The sequence below is a fragment of the Hydra viridissima genome, unplaced genomic scaffold (assembly GCF_058129835.1).
Source record: "Hydra viridissima isolate aposymbiotic clone 2 unplaced genomic scaffold, HvirCarnegie_v1 scaffold_11, whole genome shotgun sequence".
Classification (NCBI taxonomy): Eukaryota; Metazoa; Cnidaria; class Hydrozoa; order Anthoathecata; family Hydridae; genus Hydra; species Hydra viridissima.
In genome coordinates, this window is record NW_028324310.1 from 10,634,711 (window position 1) to 10,650,068 (window position 15,358).

Consider the following 15,358-nt stretch of genomic DNA (forward strand, 5'->3'; position numbering starts at 1 on the left):
TATGCAAACGATTTTTTATGCTGTTATTGCTTTGTTATAACGTTTATTTTTCAAAAAAATAAAAATAACAGACCCCAGTTGTGGGATAAGATGTCACATTTAAGTGTGTTTTTTTTTTTTTGTTGTTTGTTTGTTTAGGGGGTCACAGTTAGAGAGAGAAGTATCCGAACACAACATTTTATTGTGAAAAATAAACGCGAGTTATTCAGAAAAAAAAAGATTAAGTTTCTAATGAAAACTTTTATGATTATTCTAAAAGTAAATTTAATCAAGATTTCAGATAACAAAAACAAAATTACGTTAATTAACTTTCATTGCCCAAAATCTAACGATTCCTTAAGGCGTTTTAAAATCACAATGAAAAATAATTATCCGAACATAAGCAACGTTTTCTTAATGATAATTAAAAAAAGATATTTAAGCAATAATTCAAGTTATTTTATTATCAAGTAATGAGTAACCGCTAATAATCGACTGATACTTTTTAAAGCTATTTGATTTGTCATTGGAACCATCAAAAATGGGAGTTAAAACTAAGGAATGGTTTCAAGCTCAGCGCAACTTAGTTATTGTCTGGTTCAAACAAGGCAAAACATTCAGATTGATAATAAAAGCGATTGGAATGACATTAGGAATAATTAACGACTTGCTAAAAAATACAAAAGGTTTGGATACGTGAAAAATCACCCAAGGTCAGGAGCAAAGCTCGAAACAACACCCAGAATTGATCCACAAATAGTTAAGGTGGTGCAGGGAAACCACTTTTTATAAGCACCAAAAGCATCAAACCTTCTTGAAAAAGAACGTGGAAATCAAGTTAGCCCGATTATTATTCCAAATCGGTTGAGAGTGGATTTAAAGCAAGAGTTTTAATCCAAGAAATCGCAAGAAACTATTCCTTTCAAAAACTCGTTAAGAGCGAAGACTCGCATTTGTTAAGGTGGAAAACCCCTCAGAAATATGAAATTTTTGAAAAAAAATATTATTTTCTTGTTTTGTGCAAAATTTATCAGAGAATCACCATCTGAAAACCATTTTTGAAAATTCGCTATAGATCTTCATTAAAAAAGATTTTATTGAACCCCAGTATTTTAAGCTTCCTTAACAACCGCCATAACAACGGCAATTTTTTTTGCCTTAACTAAAAAATAGTCCAATTTTACTAAAAAATAGTCCTATTTTTTTATATGAAAAATATATCTTATCAAGTAAATTGTATTTTCCATTGTTCAAAACAACTTGAGTATAAAAACAGTTACTGGAAAGCTCATAAATATATCATAAATCTTCTATAATGGCTAAGGCTTGCAGAGTTAAACAAAAAGCTACAAATAATAAAAGGAAAAAAATAATTAATGTAAAAAAGAACTTAGTTATAAATAATTTTGATATGGATGTAAATATGGAATCGAATATTGTAGATATGAACATAAATGTTACTACAAGTGTTGAAGATGTAAATGTAAATATGGGGAAACCAGTTGATTTTAACTTTGTTAATTCTGATGAAATATGTGCTTCTGCTAGAAAAGTTAAAAAAATTTCGTCATCAAGACCAAAGTTATCTAGTAATATAATTACTGGATCCTGTTTTTAGATTTAGAAACTCTAAACTCTGTAGTTTCTACCCTTAGATGTCCAGAATGTATGTCATCTAAGTTGTTTCTTTCTGAAAATGAAAACAAGAGAATTTGTCTAGCGTCTTGTCTTTATGTTAACTGCTGTGTATGTGATTATTCAAGAGAATTTTATACCTCAACATTGAATATACAAAAAATTTTTTGATATTAATACCAGGGCTGTTTATGCTATGAGATCATGTGGTCAAGGCTATTCTGGATTCTCAAGATTTGTCTCATTAATGGACATGCCTAAACCAATGACTGCTAATAATTATAATAAAATTGTGATAAAACTAACTAATGCAGTAAAATCTGCAGCTGAAGACACTATGATGGATGCTGTTCAAGAACTAAAATACTTGAAGAGTGATCTTATTTTAAATTCTATTCCAGACCATGTGCCCAATGTTATTGATGTTGCACTTTGATGCAGTTGCCCATTTTAACATTGGTAGACAAGCTAGTGTTTTAGTTTTAGAAAAATGAATTTAAGACCTGGAAAGTATTTGTTAGAAGGATGTTGGAAAATTAATCAAAAGCGGTTATACTTAGCCATATATAAAAACACAGAACGAGCAAAGAAACACAGACAAGTAGTTCGTGGAAAAAAGAAGAGTCGATATGACAAATTTATTGAAAAAGAGCAAAACCCATATCAAACTGGTGCATTTTAAGATTTAACTTTTTTTATTATATAGAGATTTGGATATTTATTTACACTATTTTGAAATTTTTTATGTCAGCATTTTTAAAAGCTGTTTTTCTCAGATGTAGAGTTTTTAAGACGCCGGCCAGTATATCTAAATAACTAAAAGTGGTGTTAAGCTAAAATTTTAAGTATGAATTTGTTTGATTGTCTTCTGTGATTTAAACGTGACAGATTTTTTTAAAAATTGAATCCAGTCCTTAAATCGGTCAACAAAGTCATAAAATTCGGTCAAATTTTTTACATGTACTTTGGTCCAATATATTAGCCTATTAAAAATTATTATGAAAAATCTGCTTCGTTCATATCACAGAACTACCTTGTTAGAATAAGTATGCAAAAAAGATTTTGTTAAAATTGTGTATATCTTTAGATACATTGGCCGGGGTCTTTCAATATTTTGGTGTTTTTGGCACCTGCTACAGCTACCATTTTATCCAAAAAAAATTTTTTTTGTTTTTTTCAGTTAATTTTGTGATTTACTTTATGTATATGAAGTTAAATTTATAAAATATTGATATTTACTCAAAAAAAATTTTTCAGGGGTTTTCCACCTTAAGCAATATGCAAACATGCCGCCATCATTCAGGAAGAAAGTTTTTTTAGACTGAAGAATCAAAATTTAACTTTATGAATTCCGATGGAGCTCAAAAAGTATGAAGAAAGGAAGACGAAGTATTGAAATTCAGATGCTTTCGAGGAAAAGCGAAATTTGGTGGAGGCAATACTATGGTGTGGGGATCAATTACTTGGAATGGAACAAGAAAGCTGGAGCTTATTGATGGGATTATGGACTCTGAGATTTTTGTCAACATTCTAAATAAAAAATCTTCGGGCCTAAATTCGAAAAGTCCGAATGCGAAAGCATATGATCTTCCAACAAAACAACAACCCCAAGCATATGTCACAGATATCAAAAATGTTTTTCATCCAGAAGCAGATTTAGTTTCTGGGATGGCCAGTTCAAAGTCCAGATCTCAATCCAAGATGTATTAAAAAGAAAGAATAATTGAAGATCTTCCTCGAAGAAGCTTGGGTTCGAATTGATTCAGACATGATAAAGAAGTGACTTAAATCAGTTCAAAATCAACTCACAGAAGTAATTAATGCCAATGATGGCCCAACTCGATACTAAAAAGTCATAAAAATCAATTAATTAGAGAAAATTTTGGTCAATAAAACTTTGTTCGCACATTTATTTAGCGTTGAAACTTTGTCACGTTTGAATGCTTTGTTTAATTTTGGGTAAAGGAAGTTAATTAACGTAATTTTTTTTTTTTTTAAATCTGAAATCTTGATTTATTTTGCTCTTAGAATAATCATAAAATATCAACTGATTGTTGCAGAAATAGGAAAAGAATAAAAAAAAACTTTCTTTGATTTAACTATTACGAACAAACAACATCCATTTTGTTAATTAAATCTTTTTGTTTATAAAATATTTCTTTCAAAAAGACAATGATCCGAAACATACCAGTAGGGTTGCTAAAGCACATTTCTAAGAAATGTAATACAATTGTTGGATTGACTTGCTCAAAGTCTGGATATCAATTCAATTGAAAATTTGTGGTAAGATCTGGATGAAAAAGTTGATAGAGATGAGCATAGTACCAACAAACAAAATCTCTTTTTAGTTTTGGAGGCAGCTTGACATAATATTTTTAAACCTATTTGATAGTATTTCATATTACTTGCAAGCAGTAATGGATGTCCAAGGACTTCATACTAAATTTTAACAACTATTAAACAAAAAAACTCAGACATAATAAAGTTTTGAAAGGTAAGAAAACTTTTAACATTTCCTAATTTGAATTAAATAAAACTTTTTTTTTTTCTGGAATAACTCGCAAAAATTGATTTCCACAATCATTATTAATCATTAACAAACAGAAGAAACTTTGAAGGATTCTTCTCAGTACATTTCTCTTTAGGCCAACCATGGACCAATTTTAAACTAAAACTAAATTTTTGAACCAGCAAGATCTGATAGAAATTGTATGAGAAAATTTATGTGATAGAAAGTGTATGAGAAAGACATTACAAAAAATGTGTTCATGAGAATACTATTGCAGCCTTTTTCTATTTTCATTTTGCTAAAATATTTTAAATATAGAAAAACATCGTTAATGTTTTTAAAGTAGTTCATTTAGCCAATAAACCATTGAAGAAAAAACCCATTTACAGTAAATTGAGCTTCAATGTGATTTAGTATTAGCATAATTATATCTAAATTAAAATAATTATATCTTTTACATCATAATTATATATTTGAGCTTCAATGTGATTTAGTAATAACATAATTAAAATCATTTATAATAAGATCTCATGTCTCATCTCATGTCATTCATCCCTAATATATGGACCATTGAACTTTTTAAGCTACTATAAGAAAAAAAAAATCTTTCGAACAAATTGAAAGAGCTTTAAAAAAAAAATATGGTCCAAAATAGACAAACTTCTTCTACTGGATATTATGCATTTAAGTTTAAATGATTTTTTCATATGATAAAAAACCAAAAGAAGTGTATAAACTTAGCAAAAATTTTCAAAGACAAAAAAAATATTTTCAAAATTACGTTATTTATGATCAAAATCTGGTACAAAATTTGAAAAAATAAACTTTGATAAAATTTATTGAAAGTTATACAAAAGACTTTCAAAACTAAGAAACAATAATATAAACCAAAATATTTAAGATTTATTACAATTAGTAATATTTGAGAATTAGATTTTTGTCATGCTAACTTGCACGTTTTTTAACCATGAAGCATTTTGGTGATGCAACTCCTCCTTGCCAGTTTTTGGCGCCTTTCGGTTAATTTTCTAAACCAAATGATATCTGAATTATTTTTAGAGTTAACAGAATTTTAAAATAAAGTGATATCTCTTGCCTTTAAGTCTCCGAAGCTGATACGATGTAGTTACGAAGAGGAATGCAATACCTGCAAAAATATATTATTTTTGAACCACTTTTAAATGGCATATTAAATGAAAGTTGTATGAAAGTTTTAGCTTATAATTCAAAGTGCTTCCAAAGTTACAGCTGATTATTACAAAAAGACATTTTGGTGAAATAATATTAGGTAGGTATGTGTGCAAAATTTTTAAACTATTCAACTATTTAATTATTTTAAATCATTGTAAAGAGCTTTAAATCAGTATTGCGATGGTGAAAATTTCATAAAAAACTAATGATTCTACTAAAAGTTATGCCCATTTAAGTGACAAAAATTCATTATAAGGAATGCTTAAGAAAACTGCAACCAACTTAAAAAATTAGCGTTCGGCTTACGGTGGTTTTATAATAGAACTTAATTGCTTAGTTTTTAGCGCATTACTTTGCCTCGGTTATATTTTTATTCAACTAATAACAGAATATGGTTTTTTGTGTGTGTGCGTATAAATCATGTTTTGAATTCTTTAAAAAAATTACCAATATTTTAAATAAAGTTTCATTTTTCTAAAAAAACAATTTTTTAATGAATAAAAAAGTCAAATATACCAAATGCTCATAATCGTAAATCACCCACCACCTCCCCCACCACCTCACCCCCACCCCCACCCCCCCACCCCCACCCTCACCCCCAACCTCAAAAACAGAAGAATATTTGGTACCTTTACTGCGTATTCTTCTAAGAATATTTGGTACCTTCTACTGCGTAAATTGATTCAAAAGTTAGAAAAAAAACCCATCATCTCTTCAATGTCAATTCACTTCCAGAACAGGAATGAAGTTTTCAATAGCAATGAAATCACTAAAAACGTTAGTAACTGAGAAAAAAAAAACAGATTGCAATAAACTTACAACACTCTACTTTTAATATATTATTTAAGTCAATATAAAATTCTAAAAAAAAGACGAGAAAAATCCATCCTTACGACACCTACCTCGAGCACGCGGTGAAAAAATGGTCACAGATTTTATCTTTAAAATCGGTGCCGTAAATCACAGATACGCACGTACCTATATTAGGCCTACTGTTCTAATTCTGTCTTAAGATATTTTGAGAGGTTCTACCATTTAGGTAGGTGAAGTTTTTTATTTTATTTAAACATATGTTTTCTAAGATTTCATTTGGTTTTTCATTCTATAAAATAACAAATAAAAGCTTGAAAAACATATCCTTTTTTTTTCTCAGCAATTTCATGATGGTTGCTGTGTATACAAAGTCCAAAAAAAGTTCCAAAACTTTCCCATTCTACACCATGTGGAACCCAGCCATATGCATGTTAAAACTTCAAAAACTTTTATTTTAAAGGGAATTTTCTCCATACTCAGGCGCAGATCCAGGATTTGTAACTGTGTGGCCAAATTTTATTTTCACGGTTGAAATTTTGATGAAAGATCGATTTTAATATTTTTTCATAGTATTTATTGATTGAATAAAACGTCGGTAACGTATAATAAGAACCGTTGTGGCCATGGCAGGAATCTCTATAGCCAAAATCCGTAAATTACGGCAGACAAATTTAAGTTTTTAGGAATATTCCTTAAGCGAAAAAACCCAAAACTATTGTGGCTGCCGTTAAGTTTAAACTATGTGGCCATTGCCACAATGACCACTCCTTAGATACGCGCCTAATACTTAACGTTCTTTTCTATTGCATCATTTTCTCCATAGGTATAGATTCGGTCAAAAAATAAACTACATCAAACAGTTTTTCTGAATCTCAATAGAGTACAAGAGGGACTAGTTTAACAATTGAGCCGCTCAGAAGCCAATGCGGTTAAGTCCATTTTTTGATATATACTGATTTTTGGAAATTTTGATGAAATAAATAATAATCTTCTTAGTTATTAAAGGATTTACTCGTTGGTTACTTTATACACTTTTCTAATTAAATTAATAAACCAAGAATTTTAAAAACTAATGTATCAAAAAACATTAATTTTCTCAATTTTTATGTTTTGGACTTAACCGCATTGGCTTCTGAGCGGCTCAATTATCGAATAACTTTTTTCAAAAAAGTATTTTCATGTATTTTTTTAATATAGATAAGTTTTGAAAAATTCGCTTTACAAGAAGATATAAACTTTATTTTAGAATTTTATATAGTTTTTAAATAACAATCACTTAGAGTAAAAAAAGATTTTTTTCAGTTATAGAATTATACAATTACTATCATTTTAATTTAAACGCATTAATTAGCCATACAATTAAAGTTATATAATTAGTAGAAATAAAGCAATTAAACAGGTTAATTAAAACAATTAACTACAGAGATGAGGAGGTAAAGTAGTAAACATCAGCCTCTACATTTCTTGGTACAAACTCTTTGGCATGCGTATATTTTTTTGGGAAACATGCAAAACGCACCCAGCTTTGGGATTTTAAATTTAAGAGGACTCTTGGAACCACGTTTGCAGAGAACTATTTGATTACCTCTGTCACCATTGAAGCCAATTTCTTCAAATCTCCAGATATTTTACGCAGAGTATTCATTGATGTTTGTTTCAAGAAATTTTAACTAATGTTAATTCAGTAAAAGTACTTAAAACGGTGACTGTGCCGGTTCCAAAAAAGCTTCCAGAGTTCTTTGTCCTGAACGATAAAGTCGCCATATTTTATTTTTACAATTGTAAAATTGCACAAACAAAATATGGCAACTTATAATTATAGTAAACCGTGTCAATTCCTTGTTTTATTGGTTACCATTGGGTGCCTCTTTCTTAATTGACTGAGATTAAGGAATCCTTTTTTTTTAAGTTATTAATTTACGTTGGTTGACTCATAATTATATAAGGACTAGAAGAGTAACTAAATCTTTTATTGAAAATAATTATAAATAAATAGTGTGTTCAATTGTGTGGAATTACCAAATTCAATTCTGAAAAAAGATCAAATTAAAAGCCAAATAGTTTTACACCATATGATAGAGCAAAACATTTTAAACAATAATGTAAAAAAAAAAATTTCAAAGTGTTTTTCCCAAAAGAAAATACGTTAAGACTAAAAATACAAAAGTTGTTCAATTTTACATTTTACAATTATAGGGGAACATGGGGTAAGATGACGAATGGGTAAGATGAAAACATGTTGTTATCTTCAAAACTCAACTAAATATAAAATCTGACTGCAGATGAGAGGGAAGTAGATTACATCTGCTAGATTTATTTATGCTTTCTTTATAAATATTATTTTCGGAATCAAAGATAGTTATTAAAAAGGTTTTTCCTATATTAAGGAAAAAAAAAATTTATCCACTTGTGTTTGATTTATTTCATAATTACATCACCAACCAAAAGTAAGTAAGAGTTTCTCATTCAGTTTGTTCAATTTCGAAGCCATACAAGTAGTATTAAGCTATGATAACTTATTTATGTAGAGTTCTGAGTCATTTTGAAGATTAAGTAGCCTAGGGGCAAGATGAGCGGGGTAAGATGACTCGTTTGTCATTTCGCCTAAGTACATGTTTTACCATAAACCTGTACAGTAATAACTTTTGTGTAGCTTAGTCATTATTACATAGCTTTATTATGCATTAAAATATTTTGTTTGACATTTGCTTTATTTTGTTGTGTTGGAACTTGCTATGAACTGATTAGTAGACGTTTTTTTGCAAAGCCCTATATAAATATATAGTTTAATTGTTTAAAAAATTACATTATCGTTTGTATTACATATCTTATTAACTAGAATTTATGATACCGTGTTATTTGAGAAGGTAATGGTATAATGGAATTTACTTTTTTTAAAGTCGCCATCTTGCCCCGCATACGGGGCAAGATGATAATTTGAGGTAACTTTGCTTAATGAGTTTTTTCCAGGATATTTTTAATTTTTATATGGGTTTTTTTTATACATACGTGACGCATAATAATTTGTTTTCCACTTTTTGATAAAGTTTTACTTATTGAAACAGTTATTGAATAAGATATAAGTGCTTTTCAAAACGTTCGTCATCTTGCCCCATGTTCCTTTTCCTGAAGTTTTTATCATATAATGATCAGGCTATTATAGTTATGATAAAATGATCAAGCTAGTATAGTTATAATAAAAGGATTTTGGATAATATAATACAAAAGTGAGTATGCATGAGTTAAAAATGGCTGCATACCGGGTATTCATATATTATAAAAAACTATTCATTTTTATTCAAAACTAAATACACAAATTTACTTTTATATCAAAAAAATGAATTAACATATAAACTAACTGATTGCGCAAGCAGTGTAAATGCGCCCAGAAAAAAGTCACATGTTTATTTCAATATCTTAGTTTATAAAGCAATAAAGAAAAATCTGTGTCTTAATAAAATCAATATATTTTTTAAAAAAAGGTATTTAATGCATATTTCCAACATCTTCATTTACTTGGTAACTTAAAAATCGTTACTTTTATTGCAGCACAAATATAAACCACGTGTGTTGAATATAATTGGTGCATAGACAACTCACAGCAACCACGCACACATCTACTATGTTACTATGTTATGTGTCCAACATGATCCATTACCATTTCTTTTAGTAGCTCTCTTCCATTTCTATTTGCCCATTAAAGTTGACTTCAACGGAATGTGATATTGCATCTTCTCAGCATCAGTGTCAGGAAGAATCAGTATTAATGTCATCTCAGCTGGAAAATATGACTCTTTTTTTATAGGTGTCTTCTACTTCACTAATGTGGTCAATAAAATATTATATTTCCTCTTCAGTCAGAACTTTTCAATGTTTTATTTCTGGAAGGACATAAATAAGAGTGTTGCAATTCTGAAAAAGTTTGCATTTAAGGGTTCACAAAGCAATAAATGTAAAGCACATTGCTACAAATAAAACCTCGAATAGTGTCTAATTCAAACCGTGTCTAAATCAAATTTAAAAAATTGCTGGAGAGTTTTTATCATACAAGGTTATTTGACTAGAATAATTATGATAAAAGGATAATAGGGTAGTGCAATAGCTTTTTATAATTTATATATTAATTCACCTTAAAAGTTAGAACTTAAATCATTACAGTTTTTTGGGAAAAAGCTACACAAACATGTCATAGCAAGGCAATCCTACGCAAATTAATACTACAGAATTAATCCTACGCAATTAATCCTACGCAATTAATCCTACGCAATTAATCCTACGCAATTAATCCTAAGTAAATTAATCCTCCATTAACTTTTCCTACATATTTATTTAAATATTATTCATATATTATTAATATATTTATCATTTATTTCCTTTATTATTTCCTTTTTTATCACTAACCCAGCGAACATTGACAGACGGGTACCATATGGTTTTTAACTGGGCTTACGGGAACGGGATTTAGAAGGGTTTGTGTTCTGGTTTCCAGACGGGTCACTTACGGTTGAAAAATTAAGCAAAAATAGTAATATGGGCCGCTTGTGGTGTTTATAAGGGCTAAGAAAACTGGGATTTTTACGGGTTTCCCATTAGGGACCCATCTGGTGAAAGTAATATGCGGAAAAATCTATGCAATCAGACCATTATCGCCATTTGCAACTTACCTTGGGCAAAAAAGTTTTTACAATATAACGTATAAATTAAAGTTATAATCGTTTTCTCGTTTTATGCTTTTTATGAAACTCTATATAAAAAGTTGTTATAACTATTTTTATTTTTTATACATAAATTTTTCTCTTTTTCTTTCTTTAGTAAAAAGTTGAAAATTTTACAAAGTTTTACATGCAATTTGAATAATTAATACTTTAAAGAATTCATTAATATTTACGTTTATGAAAAGTAACGCCACAAGGAAATGCATATAATATAATAAAGTTGACGTGAGTGTTTTCATTATTGTCTTACTTCCTTGTGACATATATTCTTAGAATCATGAATGGTTTTTGAAGACCATTGAACGTTTTTCTGTAAATCCAAAAGTGCAATTTAGTAATATTTTATTCCTATATAAAGGAGATTGTGGAGTATGGATTTTTTCTACTTTCGTTTACAGTTTGTAGCAGAGTAACTTACTGTGTAATTTCTGTACTGTGTTACTGAGAAAGATGTTGTATGCAAATGTTGCATTCGATGAAGAAAACAATACCGATTACGTACCACTAATTTGGTTAGTGAATGCTATGAGTGAAAATGTGTAATCAAAAATTTCATCTAGAAAATCTACAGATTTTTATTGGCCTCGCTAGACAAATATGAAAAAAATAGACTTAGCTAAATCAATATGTCAAGAACCTGAGGTTGGATGGCTTAGGTTTTCAGGAAGAATTTTGTCAACTGCAGGTAGTTTATATAATATTGTCAAAGATAGTAAAGTAATAATTTTGATAATTTTTTATAAATTTATTTAAGCATTTAATCATAATTATTGAAATTTCAAAATGAAATTTTGATACATCAATAATTATCATAACTACTTTTTAAAATATAGACACAGAATCTGAAGCAAAAGAGAAATGCAGATATGCAGAAGATACCTCAAATGTTGATGAAGTATAAAAAACCAAAAAAATAGGTATATAAAGTTACATAATTTTAATTTAAAAAACAAAAGGTGTTTATGTTAGTGTTACTCCGCTTATGTTTATGTAACTGGCTTAAAACTTGTACATTTATGAATTATTAAAATTTCAAAAAAAATAATAATACTTTTGATATTTTGCCAATCCTTTAGAGATAATCAAGAAAAGCCTTTTGAGAAAAGTGATTAAGATATTGTTTTAATATTTGTTTTAATAATTGTTATCTATTATAATGTTAGGTTCCAATTAAATATTTGTCATTTATAGATTGCATAAAAATTTTTATGTATAATATAGCTTCCATTGTCAATGTTTTTTTGTAGGAGAAAATTTTAATTTTTTATAATATTTTATAGTATATATATATATATATATATATATATATATATATATATATATATATATATATATATATATATATATATATATATATATATATATATATATATATATATATATATATATGAAATATCAAAGGGAATAGATAGATATCTAGACTTAGAAAATGTCAGAATTAAGCAAGCTCTACGTATGTATAGAGTGTTCAAGGGGAATCGAAAATCTGTCCGATTTAATAAAAGTCTGACTTATTAAGGGTTAAACTTAGCAGGGTATATATATATATATATATATATATATATATATATATATATATATATATATATATATATATATATATAATTTAGAGCCTTTAACATTACTTGCAGGTTCTTGTGCTAAAAGGGAATGTGGTGTGCATTGATATGAAACCAATTTACTTCATTAACCCCCTTGAATGTTTAAATTATTGTATCATATCCCCTAACTGCCTTCTTTTTTCTAGAGTTTGTAGATAAGTTAGACAGGCTTTTATATATGTAAATAAATAAATAATAAATACACAGGTTTACCCACAATTACTGTGTTTTGCCAGAAGTTGGCAAAACACTTAGCTCAGATGTGCAACAAATTAAACAAAGCGAGAAATTTTGATAATCAAGAGTTTTCTGGTGGAATAGTTCTCCATTCACCATTAAATATGATTTTAGTTTTTCATTAAAAACAGTTTTGTTTTTTTTTATACTGATGGTATTTAGAAGTATTTTCCAAAGTTTAAGACCATACTGGGATAATGCTTGATTGCTGAAATGATTATTGTATTTTGTTTCTTTTAGTTTTAGTGTTCTTTCTGACATAGAGTATTGAATTAAATTGCATAATGATGTTAGTACTTCCTGTTTAATAGATTTCTGCATTATTAAAATGACCTTGAAACATATTGTTTCTCTAATTTTTAGCCAATGCAAGTTGTTATATTCTTTGTTATTTACTTGAGTTTCTATTCTGGTGTTAAATTTTGCTGCACAATTCTGAGCAGTCTTGCTGCACAATTCTGAACAGACTGCAGTTTTTTTTAATAGTGCCTTATCAATTCCAAAGTAGAGGGAGTTCACAATAATATAGTTGTGAAAATAATAATGAACATACTATGGTGCACAGATCTTTATGGGATAAGAATTGTTTTGTTTTTGGTATTTTTCTCATTATATTGTAACAGCTTTTAACAGTCTTATTTATTTGTGTTTTTAAAGATAATTGATTGTCGAGTATCACATCTAGACTTTTTGCGGAATCAACAAATCAAATGCATTCCTTGTTAACAAAAGTACCCTTGATAATAACATCTTTTTGAATGTTAGGTGGTGCCATAATTAATATTTTTGTTTTTGATTGGTTTATGAATGATTCACACATCCATTTAGAAATGTATTCAAGACATTTTGGTATGTCCACAACTTGATATTAAAGAGATTTGGACCCAGGACTGTACCTTGGGGTGCTCCATATTTAACTTTTTGGGTACAGTTAACTGAAAAAGTTCAAATGTATGATTGGTTAGTTTAAGTAAAAGTGTTTCAGTCGAATGATGTTGTTTGTAGATAAGTGTTTTTACTAATTTATATATATGTATATATATATGTATATATATATATATATATATATATATATATATATATATATATATATATATATTGTATGTATATACAAAATATGCACAATATATACACAAACACACACAGGCACATACACACATTCACTCTATTTTCGGTTAGCATCAGGTCCTCTAAAATTAATTTTCACTGAGGTTTTGCCGTAAAAGATATAAACAAGGTCAGAAAAAAGTTGCAAACCTCAGACACTTTAAGGTAGGTAATTAAGTCACCAATGCCGAATGCCAACCCTAGTTTGGAGGGCTGATAAATATTATTGTATATATATATATATATATATATATATATATATATATATATATATATATATATATATATATATATATATATATATATATATATATATATATATGTTTATTTATTTAAAAATATATACAATATCAATATAAAATTATAATTTATTTATCAGTAACTAAAGGAATGTTATACATTTACTATCACAACAATTTTTTATCTGAAGAGTGTTGAGTAGAGAGTTTTATAATATATTAAATGAATAAAACCAGGTGTGTTACCTATAAAATTTTAGACTAACAGTTAAATTTTATTTTTTACAGCTTATATTGAAACAAGAAAAAGCTTCGAAACGAGAATAAAACGATGGAAAAGCTTCCAATTCGCGAAACAACCGTGAAATCAGATGATACGCGATTAAAGAATGGTTAAAAATTCTCTCAATTTTGACATTGTAATTTTAATTGTTATTTTGTTTGAAACAAACAGTCAAATTATATACAGTTTTATTTTATCTGTAAATTATAAACGTAGATTTTCAAGATTTGCAATTGGCAAACTTTGTGGGAACTATACGGGTAACCCAGCGGGCATACCCATATGGGCCCCAGAGGAAAACCGCGGCCAAGATCCGGCGGGTTCCCGATGGGTTTCCCATATGGGTCCCAGTTGCAAACCCAAATGGTTTTAAAGTACGGGATTTGACTGGGACCCATACGGGATACCCAGCGGGCATACCCATATGGGCCCCATATGGAAACCGCGGCCAAGATCCGGCGGGATACCGTTGGTCTTCCCATACGGGACCCAGTTGCAGACCCGTATGAGCCCCTTACGGTACCCGTCTGTCAATGTTGGCTGGGAATCGAAAAAACTCAAATATAGAAAAAAGTTAAAGTAAACTTAAGTAGGAGTAAACGATTTAGTTTTAAATTCAATTATTTTTTAAGTTAAAGATATTTTTGGAGTTTTGTTTTTTATAGTTAATTTTTTAATATTTCATAGTTAATTCTTTACACTATATATAAATATGCAAAAAATAAGAAAAAATATTTTGAAAATTTTAAAAAAACTGATTTTTATGAGAGAAAAAAAGTTCACTTTTCGCCTTTTTATTTGGGGAAAAGTAAACTTGTTAAATTTTGATAAAAGTTTATTAAAATTAATTAAGAAAATCTGCCTAAATAAATTAAAAATAAAATGAAAAGTTATCTTATTAGAAATTAAATATACAAAAAACTAATTATTAGTTAACTAAGCCGCGCTTATCTTAATGCGTAAGTGTGAGCAATTATCATGTTTACTCTCTTTCCCCGATAAGCATTTCCTCGGTTTTTCGCTTATAACTTTTTAACAAGTTCAATTTT

At 28.4% G+C, this 15,358-nt stretch overlaps 1 protein-coding gene and 1 long non-coding RNA gene across 2 annotated transcripts in view; both read left to right on the top strand.

Annotated features, from left to right (window-relative positions):
* The window catches only part of LOC145191085 (phenylalanine--tRNA ligase beta subunit-like), a 144,361-nt gene that overhangs the window by 46,246 nt on the left and 82,757 nt on the right, over nt 1-15,358 (top strand). The gene's annotated exons all lie outside the window — the stretch shown is intronic.
* Nucleotides 10,548-14,490, top strand: LOC145199757 (uncharacterized). Its single transcript, XR_016445113.1, has 4 exons — nt 10,548-11,067; nt 11,241-11,527; nt 11,676-11,759; nt 14,315-14,490. It is a non-coding gene; the product is annotated as an uncharacterized LOC145199757 (long non-coding RNA).